The sequence below is a fragment of the Sodiomyces alkalinus genome (assembly GCF_003711515.1).
Source record: "Sodiomyces alkalinus F11 unplaced genomic scaffold SODALscaffold_19, whole genome shotgun sequence".
NCBI classification, from domain to species: Eukaryota; Fungi; Ascomycota; class Sordariomycetes; order Glomerellales; family Plectosphaerellaceae; genus Sodiomyces; species Sodiomyces alkalinus.
Window position 1 is genome coordinate 18914 of NW_021167097.1, and position 15192 is coordinate 34105.

Consider the following 15192-nt stretch of genomic DNA (forward strand, 5'->3'; position numbering starts at 1 on the left):
GAGCCTAGTCGGATACGTTTATTTTAAGTTCGTATTCTTTATCGGGGTCTAGTATTACTAAGATAGGTTCGCTAATAACCCTTCCTTTTAGGGCTTAGAATACTTCTTCTATTCTTTCGTTCTATTCGAAGTTAAGCCCTTTTTTAGTTACTTTAGTTAAGGGGATCGTAATCTTACTATAGTCCTTAATAAACCGTTAATAGTAGTTAACGAGTCCGAGGAAAGACTAAATATCGCGAATATTCTATGGCTATAGCCACTTAGAGACGTATTAGATTTTCGCCTTATCTATATAGATTTCGTTAGGTCGTATCGTATACCCTAAAAAGTTAACTTCTTATATATAGAATTACACTTTTTCTGGTTCGACTAGTAGGTTAGCGTTTTATAGGAGTTATAGGATTATATAAATATCTTATCGGTATTCTTCGAGTATTTTAGAGAAAATAAGGATATTATCTAGGTATACTATAACGAAGTAGTCTAGATACTTCCTTAGGATATCGTTAATAAGCGTTTAGAACGATACCGGCGTATTTATTAATCTAAAGGGTATAATAAGGTACTATTACGGCCGGCCGCCTAACATAGACTAACCCTATAGGTATACTGGTGTATATCCCACGGGACGGCCCTGGACGGGGGATAGCATAGGGTGACTCGGGGAGTTATATGCCGAGTCACGTGTTACCAGGTACGAAGGTACTTAGTGTACCGTCCGGGACGGACCGGGGTCGATCACTCCGACGAAGTGACTAATAAGTAATCGGTTATAACAGAATTACCTAGGTATAGCGACCACGTAAGGAATAGTCACTACGGGTAAGGAAGTACTACTAGTATATAAACTAGCGTATCCTAGGTCTTACTTCTATTAGAGAATAAGATATCGATTAATCTAAGTCTTTACCTAGACTATTAGTCTACGCCTAACTCTACCTTATAAAGAAGACGCCTAGTCTTTACGACGTAACTACGACTAAACACTACGAACGATAATTACTGCTCTTTAGTTAATATCCTCTTCTTATTTTAAACTAAAACCTCGATACTAGTCCCGTATCGTCCGCTATACTATAGAGGACCGGAAGCCGTCGTAATATTTTAATCGATCCTGTTCGGTAAGCTGACCTTGATAGCTAATAAGCAGTACGCCCGAAGCAGAAGCTACTTCGCCTAAGGAAGAAGAAGTCACTTTATCTGAAGAAGAATCATCGTCTGAAGAATCTAGCTCCTCCGACGAAGAGGAAGGACTAGAATAAACTTAATAAGACGACGAAGTAGCTAGCAATCACTCTTCCAATATATCGAATAATAATAACCGTACCACGAACGCTATAAGCACCGCGACGCCTACCACTGCCACTAAAGGAAGTAACGACCTTTAGTAGATTCGCGATATAATCACTTAGCTTTAGAGGGAGAATACGACCCTAAGAGCTTAGCTAGACTATCCTGGAATCGGGGCTAAATATAGATACCCTATACCCCCTAGGTATAACAGGACTTAAGAATAGCTTTAGAGCTTTATTACTTAGCTTAGAGGCTATCTCCTATTCTACTAGGATAGTATCTGTACGGAAGAAACTAAGGTACTCTATACCGCGGCACTCCTTACGGGAGATACGTATAAATAGTTCGAGTCTATCTATAAAGACTACCTAGAGAATATAGGAATAGAGATCCTAAGGAAGCCCAGGACTACGGTAATCTTTAAGAACTTCGACATATTCGTCGAGAGACTTAACGCTATCTTCGGCTAGCCCGACAAGGAAAGAGTCGCGGCTGAACGACTAAGCTAGCTATATTAGACTAAGTTAGCTACGGACTATACTACGAGATTCCAGTAAATCTCGTTAAAGCTTAGCTACCCGGATAAGCCCCTTATAGATCGGTACTACTAAGGACTTAAGGAAGAAGTAAAGGACGAACTATATTAATTAGACCGACCTAAGACGTTTAGCGAATACACCGCGATAATAATTCGTATCGATAACCGGAACTATAAATAACGCCGTTAGAAAAAGTATTAAACGAGCGTTCTATTCTACACGGCTAATTTAAAAAAAAAAAATTTATACCTACGCTAGTTCGGAAACACCTTATATAGATACTGTAGTGGACCTATAGAGCTCGATAATATTAACCGATAAAGCGATAAGCAGGGTAAAAAGGATATAACTAAAGTTAAGTATTATAACTATAATAGGCTAGGTTATTACGCACGCGACTATTATAAGCCTAAGAAAGAACGACCGTAACGATAAGTAAACGCGATCGAGAAAGGAAGACCCTAGAAGGAAATTAACGCTATTAAATACCTGGAAATTTATAGGGACGAAATACTACACGTTAACCTCTATTAAGTAACCTACTACGATAACTATTATCTAGTATACTAATTAGGGAAAGACGGAGCTAGGTACTACCCTAAAAGACCCTAAGAGATACTCGCTATAGTATCTAGTAACGAGTACGATAACGACTATGGCCTTAAGATCCCTGACTGGGATAGGGATAAACTAGCTTTATAAACTATCGCAGAAATGCTTTAAAAATACGGATAGATAAAAGGAGAAGCTAAGAGATAGAAGCAGATCTTAGAAATCTAGGAGGGAGAAGATCATACCCGAAAAAGAATCGCTAAGCTCGAAGAGTAAGATTAGGAAACAGAGTCCGACGGAATCCAGGATAATAACACGAACTTCCAGTATTAACCTATAGAAGTAGCCGACTTAATTAAAGAGGAAACTATCTAGCTACGGATACTCGACTAGCTTACGGAAGAACCCCTTAGATAGACCCACTAAGTTCGTTTTACTAAACCTAACCTTAGTAAAGCCTACTATGTAGTACCGATAAATACTAGCGAGGGATAGTAACGAGCTATATATTAGCGACCTTACTATGCTTAGGAGGACCGAGATACTCTTATTAACCGGGTAGCGAACCTACGAGGATCGGACGATTAACTACCTAGGTATTATTACTATTAATACCGGTTAGACGAATATAACACTACTAGCTGCATAACACACGCTTTTAAGAAAATCCGATAACTAGGATAAGACTAAGAAGCTTTAGAATCACGCTTCTAGGCCCTCGACGAACGCCTATAACAGATAGAATAACTTTTAATCTAGTACGGGTTCTTAGATAAGGAAATATCCCTCGAATACCGAGCTAAACGGGCAAAAAACTAGGAGTATACTATCGCTAGGAGTATATAAGAGGCACTCGATAGATATACTCTATAATACGTAGTAGTATAAGGCACTATTACGTTATAATACGACTTAACGAATATAAGGTAAACGTATTATTAGATATAGGCGTAGTAGGAAACTTTATCTTACTAGTAGCCGTGAGAAAGTTCTTTATTCCCTGGGTTAGAAAACACCTAGAAGAGGAGTATAAGATTACTCCGTATACGGGAAAGAACTAGTCCCACGAAGAAGTTATTATTAACTAGGAGACTATATACCTTTAGGTTAAAATCTAGAATAAGACTAGAATAATAAAGTTTGATGTATACGATATAGGTTATAAGGACGTTATCCTTAGTAAACTATAGTTTAACGAATAGAATCCCGATATAGATTAGAAGGTTAGCTAGCTCCGGTGGAGATTAGAGAGTAAGTAGGAGACTACGAAGGAAACCTTACCCGATCCCGATATCCGTCGAAAATAGCAGAAAGACTTACCGACGAAGGAGCCTTAGGGAGACTTAGATAGCCGCTAGGAGTTAGGGACTAAGGCGAGGGAAGTACGAAAGACTTTAAGATAGTAGCGACGGTATAACCACTAACACGTAACTAATATTATTAAAGGAATCTACTAGATCGTCTAAGCAGAAAAAGGACTAGTAATAAGCGATCACGATAGACTCGCTAAGGTATTGCCAGAATACCGTAAATACAGAAAGCTATTTACCGAAAATCTAGAGACCGGATTACCGAAACACCGATACTATGATTACGAGATACCCCTTAAAGAAGGGATATACCTAAAATTCTTTCTAATTTATAGGCTGAACTAGAAGGAATCAGATGCCTTAGAAGAATATCTCGAAGAAATACTAGTAAAAGGCTATATTAGAGTATTATAATTACCGGTAGGATACCCGATTCTGTTTATACTAAAAAAGAATAGTAAACTACGACTATATATCGACTACCGATAACTTAATAATATAACTATTAAGAACCGCTACCTACTACCTCTTATCTTAGAGATACGAGATTAGCTAGTTAGAGTATAATAGTTTATAGCACTCGACTTAAAAGGAGCCTATAACTTAATCTGGATTAAGGAAGGAGAAGAGTGGAAGATAGCGTTTCGGATAAAGCGAGGATATTTCGAGTACCTCCTTATGCCTTTTAGACTAATAAATACGCCGGCATCGTTCTAAACACTTATTAACGACGTCCTAAGGAAGTATCTGGACCACTTCGTTATAGTATACCTGGATAATATCCTGATCTTCTCTAAAATACTCGAAGAATACCGGTAATATATTCACACGATCCTATAACTCCTATAAAACGCCGACCTATTAGTCGAACCAGAGAAAGTTCAATTCTATATATAAGAAGTTAACTTTTTAGGTTATACGATACGACCTAATAAGATCTGTATAGATAAGGCGAAAGTCTAATACGTCTCTAAGTAGCCACGGCCCTAGAACGTTCGCGATATTTAGTCCTTTCTCGGACTTATAAATTACTATCGACGATTTATTAAGGATTATAGTAAGATTACTATCCCCTTAACTAAAGTAACTAAAAAGGGACTCGACTTTAAATAGAATAAAAGAATAGAAAAAGTATTCTAAGCTCTTAAAGGAAGGGTTACTAGCGAACCTATCTTAGTAATACTAGACCCCGAAAAAGAATACGAACCCGAAATAGACGTATCCGACTAGGCTCTAGGAGCATCACTCGGATAGCGCGACGTAGAAGGAAGACTATACCCTATAGCCTTTATATCTAAGAAACTTAGTGGACTAGAACTTAACTATTAGATCCACGATAAAGAGCTAATAGCTATTATCGAAGCCTTTAAAGAATAAAGACCGTACCTATCAGGAATAAGACACCTGGTATAAGTCTACACGGATTATAAGAACCTCGCGTAATTCACCACTACTAAGGTTCTTAATAAACGATAAATCCGATAGGCAGAATTCCTAGCCGAATTTAATTTCTATATTTAGTATATAAAAGGGAGCGAAAATAGTCGCGTAGACGCACTTAGCCGACTAGGGACACCTGACGAATCACCCAAACCGTAAGCCATACTCTAATAGGAAGGAGAAGCTCTTACTCTAAAGGACAGAGAAGTAAATAGTATTAATTGGATAACCGATATTATATTCGAAGAAGTATACGCCTCGCTGATGCATAGATATTAAGGAGTATATAAAATATACCACCGATTACGATAATAATACGATTATATAGGAACTAAAGAACGAGTTAGGGACTTCGTTCGTAACTATAATATTTACTAGAAAGCAAAGAGCAGCCGATATAAACCTTACGGACTACTAAAGCCACTACTAGTAGTAGACGGACTATAGAAATCGATTATAATAGACTTCGTGACAGGATTTCTAGTATCTAAAGATCTAGTAACAGGAATCGCCTATAATAGTATATTCGTGATCGTCGACCGATTCACGAAATACACTCTTTATATTCTATATATTAAAAACACTATAGTAGAAGAACTAGTAAGTATCTTTATCGACCGCTTAATCAGGGATCACGGCGTACCGAATAAAATCATCACGGACAGAGATAAGCTCTTTACTAATAACTTCTAGAAAGCAGTTATAAGCTAGCTAGGAACGAAATATAAGTATTCGATAGCGTTTTACCCTACAACGGACGGATAAACCGAAATCATAAACCAAGTCCTAGAACAGTACCTACGATACTACGTAGGGTACGAATAAGATAATTAGGTGTAATACCTACCACTTACACAGTTTACATACAACAGCTCGTTAAACGAGTTAATAAAGAAAACACTATTCGAAGCAAATTACGGATACACACCGATAGTATTTAGAAAACCTTTAGAAGGACTAGACGCACTAAGAGCGATAAAAACAGTTAAAAGCATAAAAAAACTACACGAAAAACTACGAACCGACCTAGAGATAGTTAGAACACGAATAAGCAGGTACGCGAATTAATTAAGGATTAAGGGACTAACCCTTTTAAGGGGGGACCACGTCTACCTTATCTGTAAAAATATCAGAATATAACGACTAAGCGATAAATTGGATTTTAAAAAATTAGGACCGTTTAAAATCCTAGAGAAAAAATCAGATACGAACTATATTCTATCACTACCTCCGATAATAAGGATATATAATAATTTCTATATTTCATTACTTAAACTAGCACCGAAAAACGTAAAAATAATATAAGACACGATTATAGTCGATACTAGCGACGTGTATAAAGCAGAACGAATCCTCGATCACCGAGAAACGCTAAATAGCACCGAATATTTTATAAAATAGAAAAACTACGACCACGGCGATAATATATAGGAACCTAAAAAAAACCTGATTAATTATAAGTAACTCCTAAAGTAGTACCGATAGAATACTATCAGGACCCAGAACTAGACGCCGCGGTCTATATAAAATTAATATCCGAAAATTCACCTATATCCTACGCTATTACCTAATTCTAATTAATTATATTAATAGCACCAGTAGCTTATATAGTAACCACCGCCTTTAACTCGGCCTGATAGGCCTTTTCTTCCTCTTTCTCCACCTTCTTAAGCTCCTCTATATCGGTAAGGTCCTTACGAACTATTACCACCCCCTTTTTCCGTAGTAAGCGGCGAGTTCGGCGAAGGCGGGATAAGCGGGCGAGCGCCTTATAGAGTATCTCCTCGGTCCGCTCCTTCTCTTATTCGAGACGCTTTAGCTCCTTATTTATACGACCCGCTAGGAAGACGAGGGGGTAAGTAAATAGAGACTAAGCGGGAAGGCGAGGGCGGGAGCGTACCAGAAGATATTAGGATTCTAGTATTATTATAGGAGCGACCTAAGCGGAAACACGCGTAATAGCGAGCGATATTATCTAGAACGAAGCACGGTACGTTCTTAAAAGTATAACGGGTGCACGGAATGACCTCGTAGCCTTAATTAGCGATAAGGGCAGAAACGGTTAATCGGTTTTCGGCGGAACGAGATTTAGGATAAGACGATTTCTGGACACGGTCGGATATAATAGTTAGTAATAAAAAAGAAGAAAAACCTAAGGAACACTAACTAGGGAAAAGCGACCTACTTATACGACTACTAGGATAGCGCTTAGAAGGAGGGAGGTAATATTACGGCCGGCCGCCTAATATAGACTAACCCTATAGGTATACTAGTGTATATCCTACGGGACGGCCCTAGACGGGGGATAGTATAGGGTAACTCGGGGAGTTATATGCTAAGTTACGTGTTACTAAGTACAAAGGTACTTAGTATACTATCCGGGACGGACTAGGGTTAATTACTCCGATAAAATAACTAATAAGTAATCGGTTATAATAGAATCACCTAGGTATAGCGACCACGTAAGGAATAGTTATTACGGGTAAGGAAGTACTACTAGTATATAAACCAGTATATCCTAGGTCTTACTTCCATTAGAGAATAAGATATCGATTAATCTAAGTCTTTACCTAGATTATTAGTCTATGCCTAACTTTACCTTATAAAGAAGATGCTTAGTCTTTACGACATAACTACGACTAAACACTACGAATGATAATTACTACTCTTTAGTTAATATCCTCTTCTTATTTTAAACTAAAACCTCGATACTAGTCCCTTATCGTCCGCTATACTATAGAGGACCGGAAGCCGTTATAATAAGTACTCGAAATATCCTCGCTTTATTCGGAATACTATTTTCTACTCTTCTTCTTTCTTAATCCTAAGTAAGTTATAGGCTCCTTTTAAGTCGAGTGCTATAAACTATTACGCTCTAACTAACTAATCTTATATCTCCGAGATAAGAGGTAGTGGGTAGCGGTTCTTAATAGTTATATTATTAAGTTATTGATAGTCGATATATAGCCGTAGCTTACCGTTTTTCTTTAGTATAAATAGGATAGGATATCCTACTAGTAATTATAATACTCTAATATAGCCTTTTATTAGTATTTCCTTAAGATATTCTTCTAAGGTATCTAATTTCTTTTAATATAGTCTATATATTAGAAAGAATTTCGGGTATATACCTATTACGGCCGGCCGCCTAATATAGACTAACCCTATAGGTATACTAGTGTATATCCCACGGGACGGCCCTGGACGGGAGATAGTATAGGGTGACTCGGGGAGTCACGTGCCGAGTCACGTGTTACCAGGTACGAAGGTACTTGGTATACTGTCCAGGACGGACCGGGGTCGATCACTCCGACGAAATGACTAATAAGTGATCGGTCACGATAGAATCACCTAGGCATAGCGACCACGCAAGGAACAGTCACTACGGGTAAGGAAGTACCACCAGTATATAAACCAGCGTATCCTAGGTCTTACTTCTATTAGAGAATAAGATATCGATTAATCTAAGTCTTCACCTGGACTATTAGTCTACGCCTGACTCTACCTTATGAAGAAGACGCCTAGTCTTTACGACGCAACTACGACTAGACACTACGAACGACAGTTACTGCTCTTTAGTTGACATCCTCTTCTTATTTTGAACTAAAACCTCGACGCCAGTCCCCTATCGTCCGCTATACTATAAAGGACCGGAAGCCGTCGTAATAATACCCTCCTTAAGGGGTATCTTATAATCGTAGTGCCGATATTTCGGTAATCTAGTCTCTAGATTTTCGGTAAATAGCTTTCCGTATTTATAGTATTCTAGTAATACCTTAGCGAGTCTATTATAATCGCTATATATAAGTCCTTTCTCTGCTTAGATAATCTAATAGATTCCTTTAATAATATTTATTACGTGTCGGTTATTATGCCGTCGCTATTATCTTAACGTTGTCTTTTCTCGCCTTAGTCCCTGACTTTTAGCGGCTATTTAAGTCTTCCTAAGGCTCCTTTATCGGTAAGTCTTTCTGCTATTTTCGACGGATATCGGGATTAGGTAAGGTTTCCTTTATAGTCTTCTACTTACTCTCTAATCTCCACTAAAGCTAGCTAAGCTTCTAGTCTATATCGGGATTCTACTCGTTAAACTATAGCTTACTAAGGATAACGTTCTTATAGCCTATATCGTATACGTCGAACTTTATTATTTTAGTCTTATTCTGAATTTTAATCTAAAGGTATATAGTCTCCTGGTTAATAATAACTTCTTCTTAGGACTAATTCTTTCCCGTATACGGAGTAATTTTATACTTATCTTCTAGGTATTTCCTAACCTAGGGTATAAAGAACTTTCTTACAGCGGCTAGTAAGATAAAGTTTCCTGCTACGCCTATATCTAATAATACGTTTATCTTATGTTTATCGAGTCGTATTCTAATATAGTAGTGCCCTATACTACTACGTGTTATAGAGTATATCTATCGAGTGCCTTTTACGTGCTTCTTATAATAGTATACTCCTAGTTTTTTACCTGTTTAGCTCGGTATTCGAGGGATATTTCTTTATCTAAGAACCTATACTAGATTAAGAGCTATTCTATCTATCGTAGGCGCTTATCAAGGGCCTAGAAGCGTGATTCCTAAGCTTCTTAGTCTTATTCTAGTTATCGGACTTTTTCGGTAGCGTGTACTATAGAGCTAGTAGTTTTATATTCGTCTAACCGGTATTCGTAGTAGTTATATCTAGGTAGTTAGAGGCGAATCTCGCGTCCTTTATCCCTGGTTTCCGTGATAACCTAGTTATTATATTATCTTCTTAAATAGACTCTATCTTCTAGGGTTTATTCTTCGTTCCGTGGCTAGAAGTTATTAGCCTATTTACGTTCCTTATACGTAGAATATACGTCCTCGGTATAATTAGCCTAAAGGATTAGGCTATAGCCTAGATAGTCAGCGTATATTATCTATCCTCTCTTATACGTTTAATACTTAGGTAGTTAATCGTCCGATCCTTATAGGCTTCTTATTAGGCCGGTAAAGGTATCTCGGTCTTCCTAAGTATAGTAAGGTCGCTAATATATAGTTTATTACTATTCTTCGCTAATATTCGTAGGTACTTTATAGTAGGCGTTATTAAAGCTAAGTTTAGTAAAACGGACTTAGTGGGTTTACCTAAGTGGTTCTTCCACGAGCTAATCGAGTATCCGTAGCTAGATAGTTTCCTCCTCGATTAGGTCGGCTACTTCTATAAGTTAATACTAGAAGTTTATATTATTATCCGGAATTCCGTCGGAGTCTATTTCCTAATCTTACTCTTCGAGCTTAGCGATTTCCTCCTATACGTAATATATATAATCCTCTTTCTTAAGTGAGTGCTTCTTTTTAGGAGTAAGTCCTACTTCCTAGAGGGCGCTAAAGCCTCCACTACTAGTATTCGTGTGGACTTCCTATTCCTTCTAGATCTCTAAGATCTGCTTCTATCTTTTAGCTTCTTCTTTCGCCTATCCGTGTTCTTAAAGGATTTCTACGGTGGTTTATAAAGCTAGTTTATTATTATCCTAAACGGGGATTTTAAGGCTATAATTATTATCGTACTCGTTACTAGATACTATAACGAGTATCTTCTAGGGTCTCTTAGGGTAGTATCCAGCTCCGTCCTTCTCTAATTAGTATACTAGATAATAATTATCGTAGCAGGTTATCTAATAGAGGTTAGCGTGTAGTGTTTTATCCCTATAAATTTACAGGTGCCCGATAGCGTAATTTCCTTCTAGGGTTTCTCTCTTCTAATCGTATTAGCCTATCGTTACGATTATTCTCTCTTAGGCTATTAGTAATTACGCGCGAAGTAGCCTATTTTATCGTAATTATAGTATTTAACTTTGCTTATATCTTTCCTACCCTACTTATTATTCTATCGGTTAATATTATTAAGCTTTATAGGACTACTATAGTACTTATACGAGGTGCTCCCGAATTAGCGTGGGTATAGCTACTTCCTGCTAGTATTAGCTTAGTTCCTCTTATAGTAAGTAGTATATATCGTGGTATTTAAGTTCTAGCATTTCTCTATTCGTTATTTAAATTATCGGTTATCGATCTAAATAGCTATAGCTATAAACGTGCTAAAATCTTCTAGGCGGTTAAGCTTATATAGTTCGTCCTTAACTTCGTCTTTAAGTCTATAATAGTATTAGTCTATAAGGGGTTCGTTATTATAGTTAAGCTTCGAGGCGATCTATTAGAACTTAGCGGTATAGTCGGCTATCGACTTAGTCTATTAAAGCTTTTTAAGTCGTTAGGCAGCGACCCTCTTCTTATCGGGTTATCTAAAGATACCGCCGAGTCGCTAAGCGAAGACCTCGAAGTCGCCGAAGATAGCCGTAGTATCGTCCTCCTTCTTAGTAGAATCGTTAAGGTGCTCTAAATAGTCCCTGTAGATAGGCTTAAACCACCTATAGGCGTCTCCCGTAAGGAGTACTATAGCGTAGAGAACTTTCGCCTCCTCCGTATTAAGGGTGTCCTTATAGAATAAGAAATACCCCCGGAGATAGGTTAGGAAGCCTTATAGCTATCCCCGAGTCCTATTATACTTAGGTAGCTCTAGGTATTTATACCTTAGGTTACTAGGATATAGTGCCTCGATCTAAGCTCGGAGTTACTGGTTCTCTCGATAGAGTTATATAATTTAATTATATATAGCTTATATTAGGTCGGCGGCCGTGGTGGCCGTTATTCTAGCGTTACTAGCAGCGTTACCCGTGGTATTAGCGTTATTCGATATATTACCTTCTATCAAGAGAGTACTACTCGTTAGATATTAAGGTCTACTTATCGAATAGGATTAATTAAAATATTACGACGGCTTCCGGTCCTCTATAGTATAGAGGACGATAGGGGACTAGCGTCGAGGTTTTAGTTCAAAATAAGAAGAGGATATTAACTAAAGAGCAGTAACTATCGTTCGTAGTAGTCTAGTCGTAGATACGTCGTAAAGACTAGGCGTCTTCTTTACAAGGTAGGTTTAAGCGTAGAATAGTAGTCCAGGTAAAGACTTAGATTAATCGATGTCTTATTCTCTACTAGAAGTAAGACCTAGAATACTCTGGTATATATAGTAATACCATCTATGACTTCCTCTAGCTATATATTCTTAGATCGTTAGGAGCGTTAGAGAGTTGTGGTTCCAGACGCTCCCTTGTTCCTGGAACGCGGGAGCGTTCCGAGTCCTACGCTCCGTCGTTCCACCCTGCTCTTTTGGTCACGTGAGCCCCCACGTGATTTCCAGTGTTTCTATCGGGGTTTCCTGCATATTAGGCTTGTTAGCCGTAACAGTTATATCCTTAAAACGTCCCTTATCTAATCCTCTATATATACCTCTACTTACGCTTTCGTAAGGTTCTTCCTCCGACTATATAGTTAGGCTCGCTAGCCTTCTTAGCCTCTTAATTAGTAGTAGCTTTATCTACCTCCTACTCGATAGTGGTATTATAACGACGCTAGCCCCCCTACTCTACTACTCGCGATAGCGGAAGATACTTACTATTATTAATAGCGGTATTCTATAAAGCGGCTCTATAAGGGTTATTAAACGACTAGACCTAATCCTCCCGGCTACAGTTACTCGGTCTAAACAGTATATTCCTTATCTCGATTAACCTATAGAATAGCAGGCTACGGGATATTTCTTGACCGCGGTCCTAGTATACTCGGTCCTTCTCCTACTTACTCTGTATATCTATCCTTATAGAAAACTTAATAAGGTCTTCTCCCTCGTGCGTGTAGTAACTAATAGCTAAGCTAATCTTAACTAGGGCGGGCTACGGCTACTATATCTGCTTCTTAGGCTTAGTTACCTTTTAATTAGGGGAACCCTTAAAGATATAAACCTTAGGGGCTTTAGGCGAGGCTATAGGTGTGGGCCTAAAAGTCGAGGTAGTACCCTCGCCGACCTCCTTAGCCTTAGGGGTAGTGAGCTTAAGATTGCCTAGTTCCGGGAATATATCCCTATTATCCTCGCTGAGTACTAGTCCTTTAGTTACCCCTTAATTAGGGGAAAAGGACTTCGGCTTAGTAGGCAGGGGCGTTTTAGAAGCCTTCGGAGTCTTCGGACCCTTAGGCGGGTTAACAGGCTTCTACTTCTTATTAATAGGCGTGAAACCAGTTATCTTAGGCAGATTATAGGAGGGAGTAGCGACGGGAGTGGTAGTAGGAGCGGGGTTAGGGGATAAGGTAGACTACTCGGAAGCCAGTTTAAGCTTAGGTTAGTAGCCGAAGTCGAAGAGTTCGCCTACGTAACTTAACTAGCTATATCTAATATACCTAGTATAGCTAGTTATGTCGTTAACGTAATAGTGGCTATCTTATAGCCGGTATAGCCGGGATAAGGCAGGGAATAAATATCCCTCCTAAATAATATAACGAATCTATTTATTAACGAATAGACTATATAAATACTCGTCCTCCTATTAAGGGCCTAGAACGATATAAAACTTCCTAACTAGGCTATCTATAGCCTCCTTACAGGCTTTAATATACCGTAGCTAACTTATAGCTCCCCGAGAGCTCTTTAATAGACGCTTCTTAGCTCCTCCGTTATACTATATACTATTATATACGTATATAATCTATATCTCCTAATCTAAGATCAGGCTAACGAAGTAGTTACCTCTAATATAGTAATAAAGGGAATTAGCCGGGATATTACGATCCTAAAAAGATTTCTCTCGCTTACGTCTAGATACTTAAACCTCTTCTTCTTAGCGTCGTAGCCCTATAAGTTAATATTATTAATCCAGGCCTTAGGCCTAGTATCCCCGATCTATCTAGTAATTATTGCCCTGATTAGGTCTTCTATAGTAGACTTTTCTAACCACTTACCCTTAAAGAGGTTACTATATACTCTTTACGTAGCTAGTAAGGCTATACAGGCGGCCACGATACTATCTCTATAAATCTTTACTAAGGGGGTTAACGGGGTTATATTATCTATAACTTCTCCGCCTATATACTCTCCCTCTATAGATTCTAAGAGCTATTAAATTACTTATTAGTCCTCTATACTACCTACCGTAAACCTACAAAAAAGGGGGTCGTTATCGGATACGTCGAATAGGCGGTAAAGGAGACCTATTAAGGGGAAAGCCTATCTACTCTTCTTAAGGACGTATTCTATACGACCCCTAATATAAGAATTAATAGCGGCGTATGCCTTAGGATAAATATAGCGCTTAAGTAAGTTCCTTATAGGGGTAGTAGCCTAGTAGTTAGTAATAGCGAGGGCGGCGTGTGTGGTGGGAGAGGGAGAGAGAGAGAGGGGGGGGGGGGTAAAAAGCCGTGGCAGGTTAGCCTATTTAAGTCTAAAGACGTCGAAGGGATTTAAAAAGAAAAAGGGGAAAAGTCGTTACTATAAAATAGGGGTTAGTGGTTATAAGTAATATCCGAGAGCGAAGGGCTAGTCGAAAATTAAGGAGTGGAAGAGAGAGGAAAAAAGACTCTTAAAGCTTTAAGGTCGAGGGATATTTATCCTCCTCTAATAAGGTCGAAAGTGCCTTCTTCCGTGATAGTCTTTACCTTAAGAGTTCCTTTATAGCAGGCGTTACTATTTAGCTACTACCTATAAAGGAGTCTTTTTACTTAGTTAAAGGAGGCGTACCTTAGTTACAGCGATAGTGACTTCTTCAACTTAGCGGGAAGGTTCCCGATTAGGAAAAAGACGTTAAAATCTAGGCCCTAATTAGTCGAAAACATCAGATAAAATAGCTCCTGCGTTATTTAGTTATAGGTATAGCCGTGACTCGGGGATAAGGGATCTAAAAGGGGAAATAGTAAATTACTCCTCCTTTAAGCCGTAGCAGGTAAAGGCCCCATTATAACTACTTTAACTAAATAGTCGTCTTTATAATTTATAGCAGTAATAAGGCTCGTAGTCTCCCTTAATCGCTCGATCCCTTAAGTATACAAGGCGAGCTTTTTAGCGGTATCCCTCCTCTTCTTCCTCTTTTCCCACCGTAATATTAAGGCAAATATAAACCCAACCGCTATTTACACTTATAACAACTAATAATAATAATAATAACGACTAAACGGCTAATTAGTATACTCGATAAAACCGAG